This window comes from Macrobrachium nipponense, chromosome 33, assembly GCF_015104395.2.
Source record: "Macrobrachium nipponense isolate FS-2020 chromosome 33, ASM1510439v2, whole genome shotgun sequence".
In the NCBI taxonomy this organism is placed as follows: Eukaryota; Metazoa; Arthropoda; class Malacostraca; order Decapoda; family Palaemonidae; genus Macrobrachium; species Macrobrachium nipponense.
In genome coordinates this window covers 58,172,724-58,195,679 of record NC_087219.1, presented here as the reverse complement: position 1 = coordinate 58,195,679, position 22,956 = coordinate 58,172,724, and the positions used below count along the sequence as shown (strand labels likewise).

Genomic DNA, 22,956 nt, shown 5'->3' with positions numbered 1-22,956 from the left:
GTCTGGATCGCTCCTATCTCTCACAATATGGAAAACTGGCCACAATCAACTCTCATTCAATGTTGGTTTCCAAAATTGATAATAGGCATCTTGCGGTAAGGAAGCTCTGGTGTGTGAGGAGACATGACACGTGACTCAGAAAAAATCTGGAAAAGTTCCAAGATTAGACTCAATCTAAAATAAGGACTTCTTGCACTATATTTCAGCTACAAGGGCAGTCACTTTTATTTAACACACTGGGGGAGGAACTCTAGTGTTTAAATGAAATATTCAATGAAGACTTTGTTTGTCTGGGACGATCACAAAAGGTGGCATGCAGCCACGAGGCAGGAAAGTAACAAAGGGATGTTCATTTGAGAATTAGGAGTTTGAAATGGAAAATGTGGAAGAGTTTACTTGACTCCGAGGAAAAGAACTGGCAATATGACTGTAACTCAAGACGTACCTGGATGCCTTATGTAGTGGACCTTTGTAGAATATGGCGTCGGCTTTGTCCGCCAGTTAGACCCCTTTGTAGGCCTATGGGCAGGCTGGCTTGGACGTCTGTCCTAGGTCAAGGTCTGTGCTGGACTGAGAGTGTCGGGCACGAAGCTTGGATGTTGGGGGCAGCTTCTCCCCCCCTGTTGGCAGGCCATCATGTGAACAGAACATATCACCAGTAAAGGTTCACAGTAAGTAGGCCTAGGAAGTACCTAGCTAGCTACACACACTTTTTTGGGATACGTCCCTAAGGCTTAAAGGAGTCTTTATTCCCTCCAGCTACTAACAGAAATGACGATCTCTGGCCTTCTTTGTGTTTCCCTCCTAAAGTCAGTTGATTAGGAGAAAAAATGGCTGCTCTTCTAACAACTGAATAATTTAAATGACTGCTGGGTAGACAAGGGGGTCAATAAAAGTAATAGCTCCCCTGTTAAGAAGGCATTCACTCCCTTTCGTGTGTGAAGGCCTCAGCTAAATAAGTTGATCGTCTCGACTACCCAGTTCTCCTACTCTAACTGAAGTTTTTAGAGCAGTGATATGGCTAGCTACAAATGTCTCGATGTCGTGCATTGGAGGTGATATTCATGATATAAACTCACATGTTACAACTTAACTTTATCGTACGAGCGGAGTTACAACAACAACACACGCCTACATCTGGCGGTGGCATTAGGAATCATGGAATGTTGGTTAGCATTCTCTACAATACAATTATCATAATTACTGAATAATTATTAATAATATAACATCTTTTCTTCTTTTAAAATTAAATTTATATGGATGGATTATCAGTTAAAATACTACACTGAATTTACTTTGATATGTTACTGGTTAGGACTATAATCAGCTCTAAAAGTTATTAACATTCAAAACATAGTACACCATTATAATGGATATGTGGTTGTACCTGTTCAAAACTAAAATATTCATTCTTGGTATAAAATTAAACATGCCATTCAAAGGAATAATAACACACCAAATCGATACACTTCATAATCATAACATTTATATGACATTAAAGAAATTACGTACAACATCAATACATTTCATAATCAGAATACTTAGACGGTAATTTATTTCTGGTTGACCTTGTTTGTCTGTTACTTTCAACTTTATTTTCCACTTTGACAGGATTTTCAATTTCATTACCAATAAGGTCAATAGTTACTGGTTCATTTACCTTGGGCATTTGCACATCACTTGGGGTTTCTTTCAACTGAACTCTATTCCTTCTAAATAGCTTGCCTTCACTTTCAATTAGATAAGATTTTCATCTGATCGTTCCACAACTTTTTCCTTTTCCCAGACCTTTTTGCCCAAAAAATAAGGTTTAAGACGTACATTATCTCCTTCAGGCAAAATACTTAAATCTTTAGCATTTTTATCATAATAGAATTTACTCTTGGCATTTTTTTTATTTTCTTCTTTACCTTAGCCAACTCTAAATTTACATTTGGATTGTCAAGTAACTTGGATAACATTGGTAATTTGGTAAGTGTTCTCCTACCTAGGCTATACTGTGATGGGCTGGCGTCTTATCACTATTCCTATGGTCCAATATGGCTAGATAGGGATCTTTATTACTTTCAATAGCTTTTCTAATTAAACATTTAGATTTTTTTACTGCAGATTCGACCATACCATTAGATTGGGCATGTGTAGGGCTACTTGTCCTATGCTCGAAATCATAATCAGTTGCAAACTGTTTGAAATTCTCATTTACAAATTGGGGTCCATTATCACTAATCAATACACAGGGCAATCCATACCTAGCAAAATGAGATTTAAGTTTTCTAATCACTGTACTGGCTAATGTGTTTTCTAGGTAGTCAATTTCCCAAAAATTGCTGAAGTAATCAACAGTTATAAGATAATTATGCTTTTCAATACTCATTAGATCCAACCTTTTGCCATGGGCGATCTGCAATTTCATGATTAATTAAAGTTTCTTTTTGTTGAGCACAAGGGAATTTATTACAAATTTCACATGATAAGATGAATTGCTTTATATCAGAGTTCATTCCTGGCCAATAGATACATTCTCTGGCTCTCAGTAGACAGCCCTCAATTCCTATATGTGCTGAATGAATGACCTGCATTATTTTATGTCTGAGGTTTAATGGAATGACTATTCTATTACTCTTAAAAATTAACCCGTCTTGAACTGAGTACTCATTTTTAGTATGACTATAGGCTTTGACTACATTAGGTATCTCATCATTTCCTTCTGGCCAACCTTTTAAGATTAAGGATTTTAAAATTTGCAAAGTCTCATCCCGGTCTGTTTCACATTTAATTTCATCAAGACGCTCTTTTCTTACTGGCAAATAATCAAGCATGTTAACTTGCTCAAATTCACTTTCTTTATAATTATCTAATGGCAAATAAGATCTCGAGAGTGCATCAGCCACACACATTTCCTTACCTTTTTTATGTATGATTTCAACATCATACTGTAAAATGTTAAGCAACATTCCTTGCGGTCGCTTGGGAGCATTACACAAGGGTTTCAAAACAATACTAGCAGTAGGTTTGTGATCTCTCTCAACAATTATTTTACGACCATAGACATACTCATGAAATTTCCTAAGACTAGCAAAAGCAATTAGTTTACCACATTGTAACAATACTGAACCTAGCCCATTTTGTGAAGCGTCACACTGTATGACATGGTCTAAGTTTGGGTCATAGTAGTGCAGTATTGGAGCATTAGTGATTAGCCTTTTTGACTCAATGAAAGCTTTTTCTTGTTTTTCTGTCCAATTCCATTCAGTATTTTGACGAGTTAATTTTCTTATTGGTTCCAACACCTGTGATAAATTATGAAGGAATTTACTTAAGTAATTAACCATACCTGTAAACTCTTTAACACCAGTTACATCAGTAGGTGGTTTCATATTCAGGATAGCTTCCACCTTTTTAGACTTATTAAGTTTTATACCTTTAGCCTGGCACCTTTCCAAAAATTTGATTATCTTACTATCATGGTCTTTAACAGCTTCCTCATACGTTTCACCTACACCATAAATTATAAACATCGTCAGCCAATACAATACATACAACACCATCAAGATTCTCAAGATTCAAGAGTAACTGTTTTTGGAAAATCTCACCACTAACATTTAAACCGAATGGTAGTCTGAGCCACATGTAGTGACCAAAAGGGGTTTGAAAAGTGGTTAAAAAACTAGATTTTTCATCAAGAACAATGCCAATACCCATTGGCCAAATCAAAAGATGAAAAAACCTTTGCCTTTGACAGTTTGGGTAGAATACCATCAATTATAGGGATAGGATGATGTTCCCTTTTCAGAGACTTGTTTAAAGCTTGTGGATCCCCCCTCAATTCAAATTCTTAAACCCCTTTCCCTATTTTTCTTTTCAGCTACAACCATCCGACTCGCCCAGTCAGTAGGTGGTCAACTTTAGCTATTATTTTATGTTTTTCCATTTCATTTATTTTCTTACATACTCGTTTTTTAAGGTTAATTGGAACTCTGCATTTAGGAATCACTACTGGTTCTGCATTTGTGTCAATGGTTAGTCTAACAACATTTTGGAATGTACCCACATCAGTATTAAATACATTGTCATATTTATCAAGTACATCTTTAGTTGCAGAAATATTTTCATAATTAACTGTAAAATAAAGTTCCCATTTGTTTTCTGATGTTCTTTTACTTAATAATGGATGTATTTACAATCAACAACCAAAAATTCAGGGGTATATTTCTTCCTATTCTTGCAATTTCTAATTACTAACCTTGCACTTTCCCTTAGGCCTAACTGTTTCTAAAGTCCACACTTCTAGGGTAATGTCACAAGGCTTTAAATTGGCATTAGGAATTAAATATTTTTGAGGAATTACATTTACGCTAGCTCCACAATCTACTTGAAATTTGATTACTTTACCATTAACTTCAAAATCAGCTTCAATTAGCTTATCCTTTTTACTAGACACTTTAAGTAATGTAAGGACAACGCTTATCCATAATTTTCTCTGTATATAATTCATCATTCGCATTGTTCTTACTTCCCTCCGAGAGAGTGTTCAGCTGGCTTTCCGCCAGTGTATAAAGCCTTGTATAACCATATTTTGTATACTTTTATATTTTGTATTTTATGTCTCTCAAGAAACCACAAATCGGGTCTCGCCGACCCACTTTTACTCTCTCGCGGGTCGGTAACCACATTTCCATCCGCATGCTGTATATTTATATTTCCCTTGACTGTAATAAAAATCAATACACTTCTACTTGCCTCTTTGTCCACCTCTCACAACTGGTGACCTCCCGGTTTGGACGGTGACCCAAGCGGTTTTGGCTCAGCCATTAAGGGACTAACTACCGCCGCTCACCTTCAGAGATCTTTAACGGACTCACACGGCGCCTCAGTATAGATCTCTGAAAGCTCCTACCGTGGAAATAACCAACGCCTCTAACGGACTAAATACGGCATACCTGCCCAAGGTTGTGTTCAGGTCGTTTCCTCAAACAGTTTGGCCCGCCATTCACGACTCTGTCGACCGTTTCTGTGAGTGAGGACAATGGGCGCAGACAGTACCACGCGGGAAACCCAGGCCTCCCCCGCCCCAGCGACGGCCTCGGACACAGCGGCCGCTCAAGCTGTCAAATTACCCCCCTTCACAACGGCTGACCCGTCCGCCTGGTTCTTCCGAGCTGAAGGGCAATTCCGGATCAGGGGGCTCACGAACAAAGTACTGCAGGCTGACCTCGTCGCAGCGGCTCTCCCGACAGAGGTGTTCGACCGAATATCTAACTGGCTGACTGGTCGAGCACGAACCGGACTTGTCACGCTCGACGAGATAAAAGAAAGGCTCGTGACAGCCTATTCCGCGCCCATCGCTGAAAAGGCCACCCGCGCCCTCGACCTGCGCGGCGCTGACCCCCAAAGCCATGCCTGGGACACTGTGATGGGCCTCGTCCGTCTGCCCGAAATAGGCCCCGACGGAAAAATGAAAGAGATCGCTGAGCCGCGAAATATTCCTGCGGCAACTCGAGCCAGGCTGGTACCGGAAAACAGCTGGACGCCGACGCGTACACCCTAGAGGACGACCGAACTACGGAGAAGGCAAAGAACAATGCCACGAAGCTCGCCACCCTTCCCCCTGATCCTCCGTGTGCCTGGCCGCAGAGAAGGAGAAGACTCGATGACCCAACGCAAGAGATCGGCGCCGTATCCCAGGGAAGTCCTCCCACACGCAGAGAGGTGGAAAACTCCTGGTGCCGCTTCCACCGGAGGTTCGGGAGATTCTCCAAGAGGTGCGAAAGCCCTTGCACCTTCCAGCAGTCAAAAAACGGCGACGGCAAACAAAACCAAGGCCGCCCATGGCAACGGCCTCGTCGGAACCACACACCGTAGGGTTCTACGTCCGCGACGTGATCTCCGGCCGGAGGATGTTGGTGGACACGGGGGTGATGCACTCAATATTCCTGCCGTCAGGAAAAGACCGTAGCCGCGAGCCCGACAAAACAACCGCCCTCGTCGCCACAAACAGGACCCCCATCCGTTCCTACGGCACGAAGTCCCTCGAGATATCCATCTTGGGGCGAAACTACGTCTGGGAATTCACCATCTGCAGGACGTCAGGATCCCGCTACTGGGGGGCAGATTTCTGGCGCAGAACAGCCTCCTGGTGGACGTGGGCCGCAAACACCTCCTCGACACAGGGACATGCCTTTCCCTACCACTGGCAGCAGGCCCGGGCGCCCCTACAATTTGTACCATTGCCCCCCACAAGTACGGCAACCTCCTGCAGGAATTCCCTGAAGTCTTCAAGCCGGAACTTCGTCAGGCGGCAGGGACGCCGCCCAAGCACGGAATATTCCACCACATAACCACCACAGGCCCCCCGACACACGCAAAGTTCCGATGACTCCCTCCAGGCCGCCTCCAGGAGGCAAAGCAGGCGTTCTCGGAGATGGAACGAATGGGCATCTGCAAGAAAGCGTCGAGCCCTTGGGCGTCGCCCCTGCACATGGTACAGAAACCTGATGGCACCTGGAGGCCCTGCGGAGACTACAGGAGACTCAACCTCGCTACAATCCCCGACCAATACCCCTTGCCAAACATGCAGGATTTGACAAGGGCCCTCCATGGGGCGAAGGTCTTCACAAAAATGGACCTCTTAAAATCCTATTTCCAGGTTCCAGTGCACCCCGAGGACGTCCCCAAGACTGCCATCATCACGCCTTTTGGCTCCTTCGTCTTCCATTACTCAACCTTCGGCCTGAGGAACGCAGGGGCCACCTTCCAGCGCCTGATGGACAGCATCCTGGGGGACCTGCCCTTCTGCGTCTGCTACGTCGACGATATCTTAATTTTTTCCAGGTCCTTGGAGGAGCACCTACACCATGTCCGAGCGGTCCTGAAGCGCCTGCAGGAAAAACCGGGCGGTCGTCCGTTTCGACAAATGCACCTTCGGCGCCGAAAAAAGGTGGATTCCTCGGGCACGAGATCTCCGTGGCAGGCATGCGCCCCCATGGCCTCAAGGTTAGGCGCGGTGCAGAAGTTCCCAACACCAACCACGGTCAAGTCCCTGCAGGAGTTCACGGGATAGTCAACTACTACCTCAGGTTCATCCCCGACGCCGACCGCACCATGTCTCCTCTAACACAGGTCCTGAAGGGGAAACCAAAGGCCCTAACGGTGGGGAGGCCGAACAAGAGAAGGCTTTCAATGAGACGAAGAGGGCCTCGCCAGAGCCGCAACATTATGCCACCAAGACCCTACTGCACCTTTACGCCTCACCACCGACGCCAGCAACGTCGCCTGCGGGGCTGTCCTCGAGCAGATGGTCCAGGGCGAGCCCCAGCCACTCGCCTTCTACAGCAAAAAACTGTCAGCCGCCGAGATGAGGTACAGCATGTTTGATCGCGAACTCCTGGCGGTGTACCAAGCAGTGCGCCATTTCCGCTACCTCCTTGAGGGCTCCCCCTTCACGATCAGGACAGACCACCTCCCTTTGGTACACGCCTTCACCAAGGCGGGCGACGCATGGTCAGCGAGACAGCAGAGGCACCTGGCGCCATCGCGGAGTTCGGTTGCACCATCCAGTATGTGCCTGGCGAGAAGAACCCTGTGGTAGACGCCCTATCAATATAGAAATCAACGCCGTGCATCTCCGGGTCGACTACGAAGACCTCGCCCTGGAACAGGCCGCCGACCCGGAGACCGCGCATACCACACAGCTATCACTGCCCTCAAGTGGGAAGACGTGCCCTTCGGACCCGCAGGCACGACGCTCCTCTGCGACATCAGCACGGGCCGCCCGTGCCTGCTGATCCCAGCCTCCCGAAGGAAAGCAGTGTTCGACGTCATACACGGACTCTCGCACCCCTCGGGCCGGACAACGATGTGCCTCCTGACGGAGAAGTTCGTCTGGCATGGAATTGGGCGGAAGGACTCCCTCGAGTGGGCCAGGGACCTGCGTGCCTTGCCAAACTAGCAAAATCAGTCGGCACACAGAATCAGGTGGTGGGGGAATTCCCGCAGCCGAAGCGAAGGCGGTTTCGGCCACATCCACATAGACGTCGTGGGGCCCCCTGCCCCCGTCGGAAAGGCGCCAGATACCTCCTGACGGTAATCGATCGCTCCACCAGATGGCCCAATGCAACACCAATGTCGGAGGCAACCACGAAAGCATGCGCCGAAGCCCTCCTCGCCAGCTGGGTCAGTCGATTCGGAGTGCCAGATGAAATCAGACAGACCGCGGACCAGTTTTTCCTGTAAGGAGTTGTGGACTGCCCTGGCCTGCCTAATGGGGACGTCGCTACACCGCCACCACCACCTACAACCCAGCAGCTAACGGCATGGTGGAGAGAGTCCACCGTTCGATCAAGGCTTCCCTGATGGCGCACTGCACCGACAAAAATTGGAAGAGCCAACTACCGTGGGGCCTCCCCTTGGTCTCAGGACTGCGCGGGCGAACGGCGAGGCATCACCCGCGTAGAAGGTATATGGGGAGCCATTAACACCGCTCCCTGGCGAGTTCTTCCCGCCACCATGCCGACGACAGAACCAAACGTTTCCTCCCGAAGGCCCTATCATCATGCACGGCATGTCTTCGTCAGGGACGAACGCCCGCACCCGCCTACAAACGAGACCCTACCGTGGTCCCTTCCGCGTCCTAACGACGCACTGACAAGGCATATCTCTTATCCATCAATGGTCGTGAGGACTGGGTCACAATCGATCGTCTGAAACCAGCCTTCATCATGGACGAGGACCTCGCAGACGCGGATTCCACAGGGCGCCTCAATCTTCCTCGGAAAGAAGCGACTCCTTCGATCGCCAAACCTCCCGGCCATAGCTGCGGCCGCCCTCGGAAGATGGTCGAACCCCCCGAGGATCACCTCAGGGGAGGCATCCCGTCCCTGGAAACTCCCCGAGGATCTACACAGCAATCTGATATCGCGCACCCGAGGGCACCTCCGCTGCCCAGCTCCCTTCCGCAAGTGACAACCCGAAGTACAAAGAAGTCAGCCAACAATTATGCCTAATTATTGTCTTAGGGGGGAGTATTTGTAAGGACAAACGCTTATCCATAATTTTCTGTGTATATAATTCATCATTCGCGTGTTCTTACTTCCCTCCGAGAGAGCGTTCAGCGGGCTTTCCGCCAGTGTATAAAGCTTGTAAATAACCATATTTTGTGTACTTTTATATTTTGTATTTTATGTCTCTCAAGAAACACAAATCGGTTCTCGCCGACCCACTTTTACTCTCTCGCGGGTCGGTAACCACATTTCCATCCGCATGCTGTATATTTATATTTCCCTTGACTGTAATAAAAATCAGTACACTTTTACCTGCCTCTTTGTCCACCTCTCACAGTAAATATTCTCATTCAGATTCATCTGAACTATTCACATCAAATTCATTGTCATTACCTGATACATAATTTATTTTCCTACTTTTACATTTAACAGCATAATGATTATATTTACCACATTTTGTACATTTCTTACCATGAGCTGGACACTTTTCCTTATGCCATTCATGTTTTTTCCCACAAAATTTGCAAGGGCGCAACTTATTTGTAGGAATACTGGGTCTACTGGACTTAGGCCTACCTTCATTATTTTCATGCCTAGGCTTACCATCATGGTCTGCGTTGTGTCTACTACCAGTAGTCTTCTCCCTTCATGGCTTTTCTCTCACTTTGGCCACACTGTCATTGGTCTGGCGAGGAGTAGACTTGATGACGTCCATCTGCCTTTTGCTTGCTTGAAAGGACACACACAAAATCCAATGTCTTCTCAAGGGTAAGGTGTTCAACTTCAAATAACTTCTGACGAAGTTTGTCCTCAGTGCATCCAAACACCACTTGGTACCTCAGCTGCTTGTCTCGTTGGTTACCATAGTTGCAGTCCTTCACAAGAATTTTCAGTAACATAGGCTTCCAATGTTTCGTTTGTTTCCTGCATACATCTTCGAAACTTGTACCTTGCTACAAGTTCATTCTTGCGCGAGAAAAATAGACGTCAAATTTCGCCAAAAGCATCCATCCAATCACATTGGCTGGATTAGGGTCACCGGTTGCTGGGACTGGAAATTCGAAAGAGTTGTAAATCTGTAGAAGTTTCTTTACCTCTAATGTTTAAAAGTAGGGGCCACCTTAGTCTCTTCAGGTTTATTGTCCTTCGCAGAAGCAAGTAAATAAATCTCGAACCGTTGCTTAAAAGACTTCCATTCACGTTCGTTGTCGGCCCCTAGGCTAGCAGTAACTTTGCTGGGGCTACAAGACTTCGTCGACGAAGCCATGTTTGCTGGTCGGGAACACTCAGTATTTTAGGCTTATACACGAAATCTAAAAGGCCTATACTGCATAATACTTGCTTAGTGAGTTCTAGATGTCGTTTTTAATCTCGCCGCTGATCACCATGTCTCGATGTCGTGCATTGAAGGTGATAATCATGATATAAACTCACATGTTTACAACTTAACTTTATTGTAATGAGCGGGTTACAACAACAACAAACACGACGCCGACATCTGGCGGTGGCATCAGGAATCATGGAACTGTGTAGCGTTCTCAACAATACAATTATCATAATTACTGAATAATTATTAATAATATAACCAATTTATTTACTTGATACAGCAGGAAGAGGTTTGTCTTAGAAAAAACATTGTAATTATTAATGCAGTATTTAAAATTAATGTCTATGCATTTATATATAAATGTGCCATAAAAGATAACTTATTGCTCTTAAATCTTTCAGGTTCTGCCTTTTCTGTATGGAAAGCTGGATGTAATACTTCAGCTGCTACCACCTCGACTGCTGCTGCTACCACCTCGGCTGTTGCTAGCAAGCACATGTCAGGATTTCACAGCATTGCAGATGCACAACTCTTCGAGTTTGATATTGATGATGGCTCTGCAGAAGTGTTCGTCGCAGATGATATCCCAATATCAATTATTGAAGAACACCAGTATGCGCAGAGAGAACGCCAAGCCGCCCCTCAAAGCCGCCCTGACGTTTCTGATATTTTTTCAGGATATATTGTTTAATCAAAACTAATTAAATGAAAGTGTAAAAGAATTAAATGGAAGTGTAAGGGTAATAGTTGACAGCATGGTAACAGTGACTTGATATCCTTAAGAAACTTTTTGCTAAATTTTTTTTTTAAAGTGGCAGTACTTGTAATATAGTCTATACAGTAGTAAAATCTATTTTTTTTTCAAACCATATCCTATATGTTCCTATACCATGGGTGCCCATAAGGTGATAAATATCATATACCTCTTCATTATTGAGATTAGTATTTTGTAAGTTTTGTTTAAGAGTAATGTGATATACTACCTCATTGTCTTAAGCTAACCACTCCAGTATTTACCAATGAGTGTTATTTTTTTTCCTCCAGTTATATCGTGTATTTCTGTATCTCGTGCTATATGTGATAAGTTTAGTAGTTGTGTAGTATTTACAATGCTATTCATGTTATTTCTCTAATGTGGCTATAATGCATGTTTTATTATTTATAATAGTATAAAATGACACCTCTGTGATCTCAGTTACCTCTACCTTATTGTAAGTATTTTTTTATAGTAAATTTTTTTTTATTTAATGCTATTTCATGTTTATTCCTCTATTGTGGCTATAAGCATGTTTTCTTATTTACATAGTATAAAAGTACCTCTGTGATCTCAGTTACCTCTACCTTATTGTAAGTTTTCTTTTTAGTTTACTTTATGTATTATTTCTTTCCTGCAGATAAAAATGTACAGTAGTACCTCGAGATACGAAAGGCTCAACTTACGAAAAATCCAAGTTACGAAAGCCAATACGAAAAATTTTACTGCTCTACATACGAAAAGTTTTCAAGATACGAAAGGTTGTTGCTGTAAAGTCCCGAGATTCGCCCGGACCACCGAGAACAATTTTAAAACTCCCGCGCCGCCAACTCAGTAAACTGGCCACCATCCTCCCGCTCTCCCATTGGTTCCTGATGCTAGTCACCCCATAAGGTCCTGCTCTCCTATTGGTCAGCATCTACCCCTTGTGGTTTAAGTATTCTATTGGTAAAAGGTTGCTGTAAATTGAAAACTTATTCATGCAATACATTTAATAATAATAAAAAAAAACATTAGGTAAAGATAGAATAAAGAATAGAAATGAATGGTTATCATACTGTTGGTAATTTCAGTAGTTGAAGAGAGATAATGAAAATTTATGGCTTACTGTGTAAAAGTGACTGCTTGGCGATCGTTCGATACTAGTAAGTGCTGGATGTAAACAGACGTTTGGAAGTTTTTTTTTTTTTTTTTTTTTTTTTTTTATTATAGTTATGGTTACTTAATAATTATTTGAAATGAGTACATGCAATACATTTAATAAAAAAAAATTGTGAATTAGATATCAAAAAATATAAAATAAATCAGTCTGCCAACAAATAGGTATTTTTTAGAATTCTTCTTCTGTTTTATTATTACGTTACGTATTACATATGTTTCATTACAGCTATCAGTAACTCGGTATCTCCATTAGGTAAAGATAGAATAAAGAATAGAAATGAATGGTTATTATACTGTTTGGTGGTTTCATTAGTTGAAGAGAGATATTAATGACAATTTATGGCTTACTGTGTGCTAGGAAAAATGATTGCTTGGCGCTCGTTCGATACTCGTAAGAATGTAAACAATCGATTGGAAGGTTTGTTTTTTCTTTGTTCGTGTATTATAGTTAATGATTAATTAATAATTGTTTGAAATGAGTACATACTGATTATTTATACATTTAATTGGCATATTCTAAGCTTTTAGCTCTTAGGTTTAGATGTCAGAATCATAGACTAGGCTACAGTAGCAACCGCTAACATAGGCTAGGCTTATTGCTAAGGGACATAATGCTAAAGTCCTAATATATGCAGTAAAAATGGGGTTGAACATTACATGCAGTTGAATATTACTCAAGTATGTACAGTATTTTGCCTTTTTGGAGACACATTTCTTCCGTCGTAACCCTAGAACATGTGTTTTAGGCCTGGAAATATAATTTATGGGGGTGGGGTGTTTTTGGAGGGCTTGGAACGGATTAGCCATTTTACATGTAAAATGTGTTCCAAGATACGAAAAACTCTTAATACGAAGGCCGTCTCGGAACGGATTAATTTTGTATCTCGAGGTACCACTGTACTATGTAATACACTGATATTGCTATTAAGGGTTTGTATCTAGGTAATGTGAACATCAAATTAATTTATTTCATAACTTACTTGTATCTAGGTGGCATGCATTTCGTAATGTGAGTCACTGTATGTAGTACTGTACTTATCTCAGACCACCTTAACCTATGTTAAATGTGCCTTATGAGTACCTGAAGAGAAGTGATAAGCCAGAGAAATTGCATATATATATTTTCACCTTTGCATATAGTACATAGTATAAAGATATATTTTCTGTATTGAGATTATTAAACAAGTATAGATATATTTTCTGTATTGAGATTTATTAAACAAAACTCCAAAAAAATGCATTGTTTTTCTAGCATTGATTATACATGAACATTTTATAAGATCTATGAGTAACTAATAAAGGTCAAAACACAAGACTTAAAAAAAATATATTGTTTATCTAGCATTGCTTATACATGAAAATTTTATAAGATATATTTATAAGTCAAAACAATCAGATTATAATATAGGAATTTTAGATTGTATATATGAAATAATTTTAAATAATACACATCCAATAACTTTAAATCTAGCGTCTGCAGAGGAAAATCACACTATTACAAAGCAATTAGTGTAACTTGCAAAATAAACCTATATTATATATAAAGAACACAGCACAAGGACAAGCTAATAAACAAGAACAATGATAATGTAGAAATATAGGTTTACTCTACAAAATATATTAATGCAAAACAAAATTTCCACCATCTCTCTCTTACATTTACGCAAAAAAAATTGCTACTATCTCCTCTCTTACCACTTGCCCTACACCTTGCCTTGCACCTGCAACTGCTGCTGGATCATCAGGATCTTCCTCATCCTCTTGCTCCTCTTCCTCTAGCAGCTCAGGAGCGGGTATTCGTTGCTGAATACAACGATTGTGTAGCAGCATACAGGCAGCAGCTACCTTCACACATTTTTTTTGGGTTCATACTGTAGAGACCCACCAGAATTATGCAGACATCGGAAGCGAGATTTCAAGACCCCAAATCTGCTCAATTATAGTTCTCATCTTCTTATGTGACCTATTATACCTTTCTTGTCCCCGGGTGTTGGGTGTGGATATGGGGTGAGGAGAAATGGCTCCAGTGGATACCCACTATCACCTGCAACAAGAAAAAAATGTCTAGATTTAAATCATTTATAGACACATTCATAAGATATTATGTTATTAGTTCTCATAATTTAAAAAACAACAGAAGGTAAGTACTGTACTGTCTTAGGAATTTGTAATACCAGTGCTAAGGAAATACATTACTTCAGCCACAGCTTATTTATATGCAGTATATAACTGGTACCTGTACTTGAAATTAGTATCACAGGAGCTGTAAGTACACACCAAGCGCAACTTAAATATTGTATAATAACAGTATGAATAATAAGAACATGATACTCACCAAGAAGATGCATATCTCCATAGACACCATCTTGGAAGCGACCTCGTAGTGGGCAGTTGTTCCAAATGTAGGCATCATGGGTGCTGCCAGGATACTTCACAGTATAGCTAGTGATGAGGTTTTGGGCATTTCCCACTACTTAAAGATTTAGCGAGTGATATCCTTTTCAGTTTACATAAATGTATTCATTGTCACTTGGTGCTTTAATGGGAATATGTGTTCCATCTATTGCACCAATGACTCTTGGAAAGCCACTAATCCTATGGAAAGCTTGCACAGTCTGGTGAATTTCCTGTGGATTTTGTGGCATTTTTATTTCTGTCCTTGCTTTGTTATATAGAACATCTGTAACTTGACTGATGATGCGACTTACACTTGCTTGGCTCATACCAGTTACATCAGCAATCACATTTTGAAAGGTCCCACTTGCCAAAAATCTCAATGTCACCAAGACCTGTGTATGTGTGGGGATGGCATGGCTAGGTTCGCCTTCCAATGTGTGGCTCTAGTTCTTCACACAGACTGATGATCTGGTTGCGAGGAAATCTATATTTTTGAAGCAATTCTGTGTCATCAATGTGAAGTGGATCCAAAGGGTCTCTGTACCTCCTCTCCCGTTGCAACTGCTGAGCTGCAAAATATGCAACCAGGGCTTCCATCACAAAGTTTATTGATGTTCTCACTATGCCTACAATTAGGTATCTGAAACTTGAACAATAAAGTATCTTAGATATATTGTGATAATCAACCTAAAAGCATTTCATATGGTAGGCTAGGTCCTAAAGATTTTATAAAACTTGAACCTACTAGTAAATATATTTGCAAAAAATGAGAATCTGTAAAAAAATAAGTGACAACTATGACACACTTTAGTAACCTTCCGATTCCTACAGGGATATAATTAAAGAGAATGAAAAAGAAAAAATAACTTAGAATATTTCTTTCCTGTTGTGATTCAATGTTCTCTTCAACGAAGGTGTACTAAGTGAAAAACAGCCATGCACAGCTCTTTTTAAAAGAGAGTTCTTGTGCTTGACATGTGTACTAGTGCTGCTACATTAATTCCTAGATGGGGGGGGGGGGGGGGGGGGGGGGGGGGGGGGTTGTATGCCCACAATGTGCTAACCATTTCCCAATGTTGTCCTCTAGCCTAACCCTGTACAGTAACTCTGTCAGTGATTTCATTAATTCCTAGATAGGGGAGGGGGTATGCCCACAATGTGCTAACCATTTCCCAATATTGTCCACTTGCCTAACCCTGTACATTAACCTAATCTGTCAGTGAATTGATTAATTCCTTGATGGGGGCTATGCCCCCAAACACACCTTAGTAGTCATTTACTAGTGTGCATATTTAACATTGTTGCAAATTATAATTGAATATTTTGGCTGTTCTTTTTCCACTTTATATATGTTAAACCTAGGGAAATTAAATTGTTCCCCACTAAACAGCCACACAGAATATACTGCATAAGGTGTACCATTGTCCTAATTTAATCAAAATGTTCCTCTGCCTATTAAACGTCAAACCTCAAGCTCTCATTGCTGCTTACATGTAGCCTAGGTTATAGGCCTATAAGCATTAGGTAGCCTAATACAAATCTCATTAATAACTAAGTAATAAACATATAATTTGTCTACTTACCCACAGTAAGTACACCTTAAACCAGAAAAACTATGTCTATGGCGTTAATTGACGTATACAAGAGGTCCGAGACACCCTCTTCTTCCTTAGTTGTCATTTCAAAGTTGCCTTTCCCACCTCAAGGCTGCTCTAACCAGCCATAGCGCAAAGGCTCTCACGACGCCATATTGACCAAGATGGCGGCACACACTCGGTGTTTTGAGTATGAGCCTTTCGAGTAACTGCCGACAGGAACGGCGCCTTTGCCACAAAAGGAGCCTTTAGAAGTTTTGAGTATCCGGCCCCTGGTCCAATAAGGGCATTTGCACCTTCAGAAGGGCTGAAGGGACAGAATAGAGGTGACCGTTGTTATATTAATAATATTATTCAGTAATTATGACAATTGTATTGTTGAGAACGCTACCAACAGTTCCATGATTCCTGATGCCACCGCAGATGTCGGCGTGTGTTGTTGTTGTTGTAACCCCCGCTCATTGCAATAAAGTTAAGTTGTAACATGTGAGTTTATATCATGAATATCACCTTCAATGCACGACATCGAGACATGGTGATCAGCGGCGAGATTAAAAACGACATCTAGAACTCAATAAGCAAGTATTATGCAGTATAGGCCTTTCAGATTTCGTGTATAAGCCTAAATACTGAGTGTTCCCGACCGGCAAACATGGCTTCGTCGACGGAAGTCTTGTAGCCCCAGCAAAATTCACTGCTAGCCTAGGGGCCGACAACGAACTGAATGGAAGTCTTTTAAGCAACGGTTCGAGATTTATTTACTTGCTTCTGAGAAGGACAATAAACCTGAAGAGACTAAGGTGGCCCTACTTTTAAACATTGGAGGTGAAGAACTTCTACGAATTTACAACTCTTTCGAATTTCCAGTCCCAGCAACCGGTGACCCTAATCCAGCCAATGTGTTGATGGATGTTTGAAATTTGACGTCTATTTTTCTCCGCGCAAGAATGAACTTGTAGCAAGGTACAAGTTTCGAAGATGTATGCAGGAAACAAACGAAACGTTGGAAGCCTATGTTACCAGATTGAAATTCTTGTGAAGGACTGCAACTATGGTAACCAACGAGACAAGCAGCTGAGGACCAAGTGGTGTTTGGATGCACTGAGGACAAACTTCGTCAGAAGTTATTTGAAGTTGAAGACCTTACCCTTGAGAAGATATTGGATTTGTGTGTGGCCTTTCAAGCAAGCAAAAGGCAGATGGACGTCATCAAGTCTACTCCTGGCCACACCAATGACAGTGTGGCCAAAGTGAGAGAAAAGCCTAGAAGGGATGAAGACTACTGGTAGCAGACACAACGCAGACCATGATGATAGGCCTAGGCATGAAAATAATGAAGGTAGGCCTAAGTCCAGTAGACCCAGTATTCCCCTACAAATAAGTTGCGCACTTGCAAATGTGGGGAAAAACATGAATGGCATAAGGAAAAGTGTCCTGCTCATGGTAAGAAATGTACAAAATGTGGTAAATATAATCATTATGCTGTTAAATGTAAAAGTAGGAAATAAATTATGTATCAGGTAATGACAATGACTTTGATGTGAGTAGTTCAGATGAATCTGATTGTGAATATTTGCTTAAAGTGTCTAGTAAAAAGGATAAGCTAATTGAAGCAGATTTTGAAGTTAATGGTAAAATAATCAAATTTCAAGTATGATTGTGGAGCTAGTGTAAATGTAATTCCTCAATATTTAATTCCTAATGTAAATTTAAAGCCTTGTGACACTACCCTAGAAGTGTGGACTTTAGAAACAGTTAGGCCTAAGGGAAAGTGCAGGTTAGTAATTAGAAATTGCAAGAATAGGAAGAAATATAACCCTGAATTTTTGATTGTTGATTGTAAATACACTCCATTATTAAGTAAAGAACATCCAGAACAAATGGACTTATTACAGTTAATTATGAAAATATTTCTGCAACTAAAGATGTACTTGATAATATTGACAATGTATTTAATCAAGGCCATCTAGAGGAGAAGGCCAGGTCAATTGGGGGGTGAAAAGGTGTGACGCGACCTAGGTAGTGCTAAGTCAGTGGTGCTTTCCGCTTTGAATGAAGAGGTCGCGCTCTATTTCTTTCCAGTTTTCTGCTGTTATTTCGGAAAATTTTACTGTATATTAACCAGTAATATTCACCTGGAACTGGGCAATAATGCCGTTTATGTGCTGTGTACCAAACTGCAAAGGGAATTACCGAAAGTAAGTGTTTTCATTCCCAAATAGTGATGAAGAAAAAGCAAAAACTGTACACCTATGAAGCAGAATATTTACCGAAACATTCATATAAGCTATCAATAAAAGCACTTTCTCCATCAGTTTTTGGAAAGGCAAAATGTAAAATTGGCCATGCAGATTTTTAATGAATATGTGTTGGAAGTTTTTCATATTGAGTATTGGCAAGAAACATTTCCTAACATGCTTTTCTACTGTTGCAGACTACATAAAGATTATTCACACATGGTGGACAATAATGAATGTGCATGCACCCAACAAGGGTGATAGAACAAAAAATATTTATTCTACTCCATTAACTACTTCCACTGAAGATGAAAAAATTAAATTCCTTAACAACTTTGGAAATTGGTTAGAAGCAAGGGAAAAAATAGTGTCTATAGTAGAAAACTCACACGTGAAACTTTCACAGCTCTAAAGCACACTCTGCCATTACAGAAATAGTTAGTTACTGCACATCAGAGCTCAAATATGAGGTATATACTTACTGCCAATTTCAAACTGATAAATTAGAAATCTAGATTTGGTCAGTATAGGCACTTTCAGGTGGTAATTATAACATTTCTATTAGACGATATTTGAGTGTGAAAAAAGATTCGAATAATGTCATTGTTGGAGAGGAAGTTTGACAATTAATGACAAGAAAATTGTACTAAGGGATTTTCAGACTAATTGGGAAGGACTGGAAATATATCGCATTCAGATGAGGTAGATCGTTCGACATAACTTTACAAAAGAAGATTTTGAAAAATGAAGGAATATCTTGCCAGTAATAGTTTATGTAGCAGGCTATTGTTGCTATGCAGTTTTCAAAAAATGAACTGTGCTTGCTGTAAGGGCATGTAACTTGCAACACTGAAAATGATGTGCATGAAAATTACAAGTATATTTGATGGTATCAGCAGAGGCTTCCTGATGTACCCAAATCCTGTAGTCACAAATATTGTTATGTACAGTTACATTGTTATTGACGAAATGGTCCAGAATTACTCTTTTCACAAAATTGCTAATCAGATGATGAAGCACTACTTCCAATGGATTCATGTGATGCTGGTCATAATTCAGAAAAATTAAAGAAAATGATAATATGGTCAGCAACTAATGTCCTTCTAAACAACTACTGCTCAAAACAAAACAATATCCTCTCTGAAAATAAGCTTATGAACCAAGGGAAAAAGAGAAAATTGCAAACACTGACAGAGTCAAGAAATAAAAAACAAATGTCAAATGCGTCAGGTAAAGAAAATACACAGTAAGATCAGGTGTGTTGGTAATTGTGAAAAGAATTGTATGTTAGTTCATTTAAAATTGTTAGAAATTTTTGCTATTTTTGGTAATGGATTTTCTTTTATAATAAAATCGTGTTAGAAGGATTCTGGTTATTTACTATGCCCAAACTAGACCACAGTAAGTTTAGCTGTTTAAGGAAGGGATGATTACCCTGAGCAGTAAGGCGTCAGAAGAACGATTTTGTAGTAACAAAAATGATTTTAAAAAATCAGCTTCAAAGAGGAGGGTAAACTGAAAATAAAAAAGAAGTTGTAACGCATTAATTAAGCCATGGAAAAGAAACAGAGAGAGGTTGTAGATGGTCAGTTGTCCTGTTAGCCTGAGGGCTCGACCAAGTCGACCTACTCCGCTGACGTCAACCCCCCACTGACCAGGCCTTCTCCTCTAGATGGCCTTGATTTAATACTGATGTGGGTACATTCCAAAATGTTGTTAGACTAACCATTGACACAAATGCAGAACCAGTAGTGATTCCTAAATGCAGAGTTCCAATTAACCTTAAAAACAGAGTATGTAAGAAAATAAATGAAATGGAAAAAACATAAAATAATAGCTAAAGTTGACCAACCTACTGACTGGGCGAGTCGGATGGTTGTAGCTGAAAAGAAAAATAAGGATTTAAGAATTTGTATTGATCCACAAGCTTTAAACAAGTCTCTGAAAAGGGAACATCATCCTACCCCTGTAATTGATGATATTCTACCCCAACTGTCAAAGGCAAAGGTTTTTTCATCTTTTGATTTGGCCAATGGGTATTGGCATTGTGTTCTTGATGAAAAATCTAGTTTTTTAACCACTTTTCAAACCCCTTTTGGTCACTACAGGTGGCTCAGACTACCATTCGGTTTAAATGTTAGTGGTGAGATTTTCCAAAAACAGTTACTCTTGAATCTTGAGAATCTTGATGGTGTTGTATGTATTGCTGACGATGTTATAATTTATTGTGTAGGTGAAACGTATGAGGAAGCTGTTAAAGACCATGATAGTAAGATAATCAAAATTTTGGAAAGGTGCCAGGCTAAGGGTATAAAACTTAATAAGTCTAAGGCCGTATTAAGAAAATCTGAAATTGCTTTCTTAGGTCATAAAATCACAAGTAAAGGTCTCATGCCAGACCCTAAAAAGGTGGAAGCTATCCTGAATATGAAACCACCTACTGATGTAACTGGTGTTAAAGAGTTTACAGGTATGGTTAATTACTTAAGTAAATTCCTTCCTAATTTATCTGAGGTGTTAGAACCAATAAGAAATTAACTCATCAAAATACCGAATGGAATTGGACAGAAAAACAAAAACAAGAAAAAGCTTTCATTGAGTCAAAAGGCTAATCACTATGCTCCAATACTGCAGTACTATGACCCAAACTTAGACCTTGTCATACAGTGTGACGCTTCGCAAAATGGGCTAGGTTCAGTATTGTTACAGTGTGGTAAACCAATTGCTTTTGCTAGCCGTGGTTTATCAGAAACCGAAAAAAGGTAGCACAAATTGAAAAGGAAACACTTGCTATTGTTTTTTAGTCTTAGAAAAGTTTCATGAGTATGTCTATGGTCGTAAAATAATTGTTGAGAGTGATCACAAACCTATTGCTAGTATTTGTTTTGAAACCCTTGTGGAATGCTCCCAAGCGACTGCAAGGAATGTTGCTTAACATTCTACAGTACGATGTTGAAATCATACATAAAAAAAGGTAAGGAAATGTATGTGGCTGATGCACTCACGAGATCTTATTTGCCATTAAATGATTATAAAGAAAGTGAATTTGAGCAAGTTAACATGCGTGATTATTTGCCAGTAAGAAAAGAGCGTCTTGATGAAATTAAATATGAAACAGACCAGGATGAGACTTTGCAAATTTTAAAATCCTTAATCTTAAAAGGTTGGCCAGAAGGAATGATGCGATACCTAATGTAGTCAAAGCCTATAGTCATACTAAGGATGAGTACTCAGTTCAAGACGGGAATTAATTTTTAAGAGTAATAGAATAGTCATTCCATTAAACCTCAGACATAAGATAATGCAGGTCATTCATTCAGCACATATAGGAATTGAGGGCTGTCTACGGAGAGCCAGAGAAGGTATCTATTGGCCAGGAATGAACTCTGATATAAAGCAATCATCTTATCATGTGAAATTTGTATAAATTCCCTTGTGCTCACAAAAGGAAACTTTAATTAATCATGAAATTGCAGATCGGCCATGGCAAAAGGTTGAGTTGATCTAATGAGTATTGAAAAGCATATTATCTTATAACTGTTGATTATTACTTCAGCAATTTTTGGGAAATTGACTACCTACAAAACACATTAGCCAGTACAGTGATTAGAAAACTTAAATCTCATTTTGCTAGGTATGGATTGCCCTGTGTTATTGATTAGTGATAATGGACCCCAATTTGTAAATGAGAATTTCCAAACAGTTTGCAACTGATTATGATTTCGAGCTAGGACAAGTAGCCCTACACATGCCCAATCTAATGGTATGGTCGAATCTGCAGTGAAAACATCTAAACGTTTTAATTAGAAAAGCTGTTGAAAGTAATAAAGATCCCTATCTAGCCATTTTTGGACCATAGGAATACTCCTACTAGTGATAAAGACGCCAGCCCATCACAGTATAACCTAGGTAGGAGAACACGTACCAAATTACCAATGTTATCCAAGTTACTTGATAATCAAAATGTAAATTTAGAGTTGGCTAAGGTAAAGAAGAAAATAAAAAATGCTAAGAGTAAATTCTATTATGATAAAAATGCTAAAGATTTAAGTATTTTGCATGAAGGAGATAATGTACGTCTTAAACCTTATGTTTTGGGCAAAAAGGCCTGGGAAAAAGGAAAAGTTGTGGAATGATTAGATGAAAGGTCTTATCTAATTGAAAGTGAAGGCAAGCTCATTTAGAAGGAATAGAGTTCAGTTGAAAGAACCCCAAGTGATGTGCATATGCCCAAGGTAAATGAACCAGTAACTATTGACCTTATTGATAATGAAATTGAAACTCGTGTCAAAGTGGAAAATAAAGTTGAAAGTGCAGACAAACAAGGTCAAGCAGAAATAAATTACCGTCTAAGTATTCTGATTATGAAATGTATTGATGTTGTACGTAATTTCTTTAATGTCATATAAATGTTATGATTATGAAGTGTATCGATTTGGTATGTATATTCTTGAATGGCATGTTTAATTTTATACTAAGAATAAAT

General features: G+C 40.4%; 1 protein-coding gene and 1 pseudogene across 1 annotated transcript in view; one reads left to right on the top strand and one right to left on the bottom strand.

Moving 5' to 3' along the window:
* LOC135203215 (uncharacterized) overlaps positions 1-22,956 on the top strand; it is a 94,694-nt gene that overhangs the window by 13,194 nt on the left and 58,544 nt on the right. The gene's annotated exons all lie outside the window — the stretch shown is intronic.
* Positions 13,901-15,060, bottom strand: LOC135202633 (putative nuclease HARBI1; annotated as a pseudogene).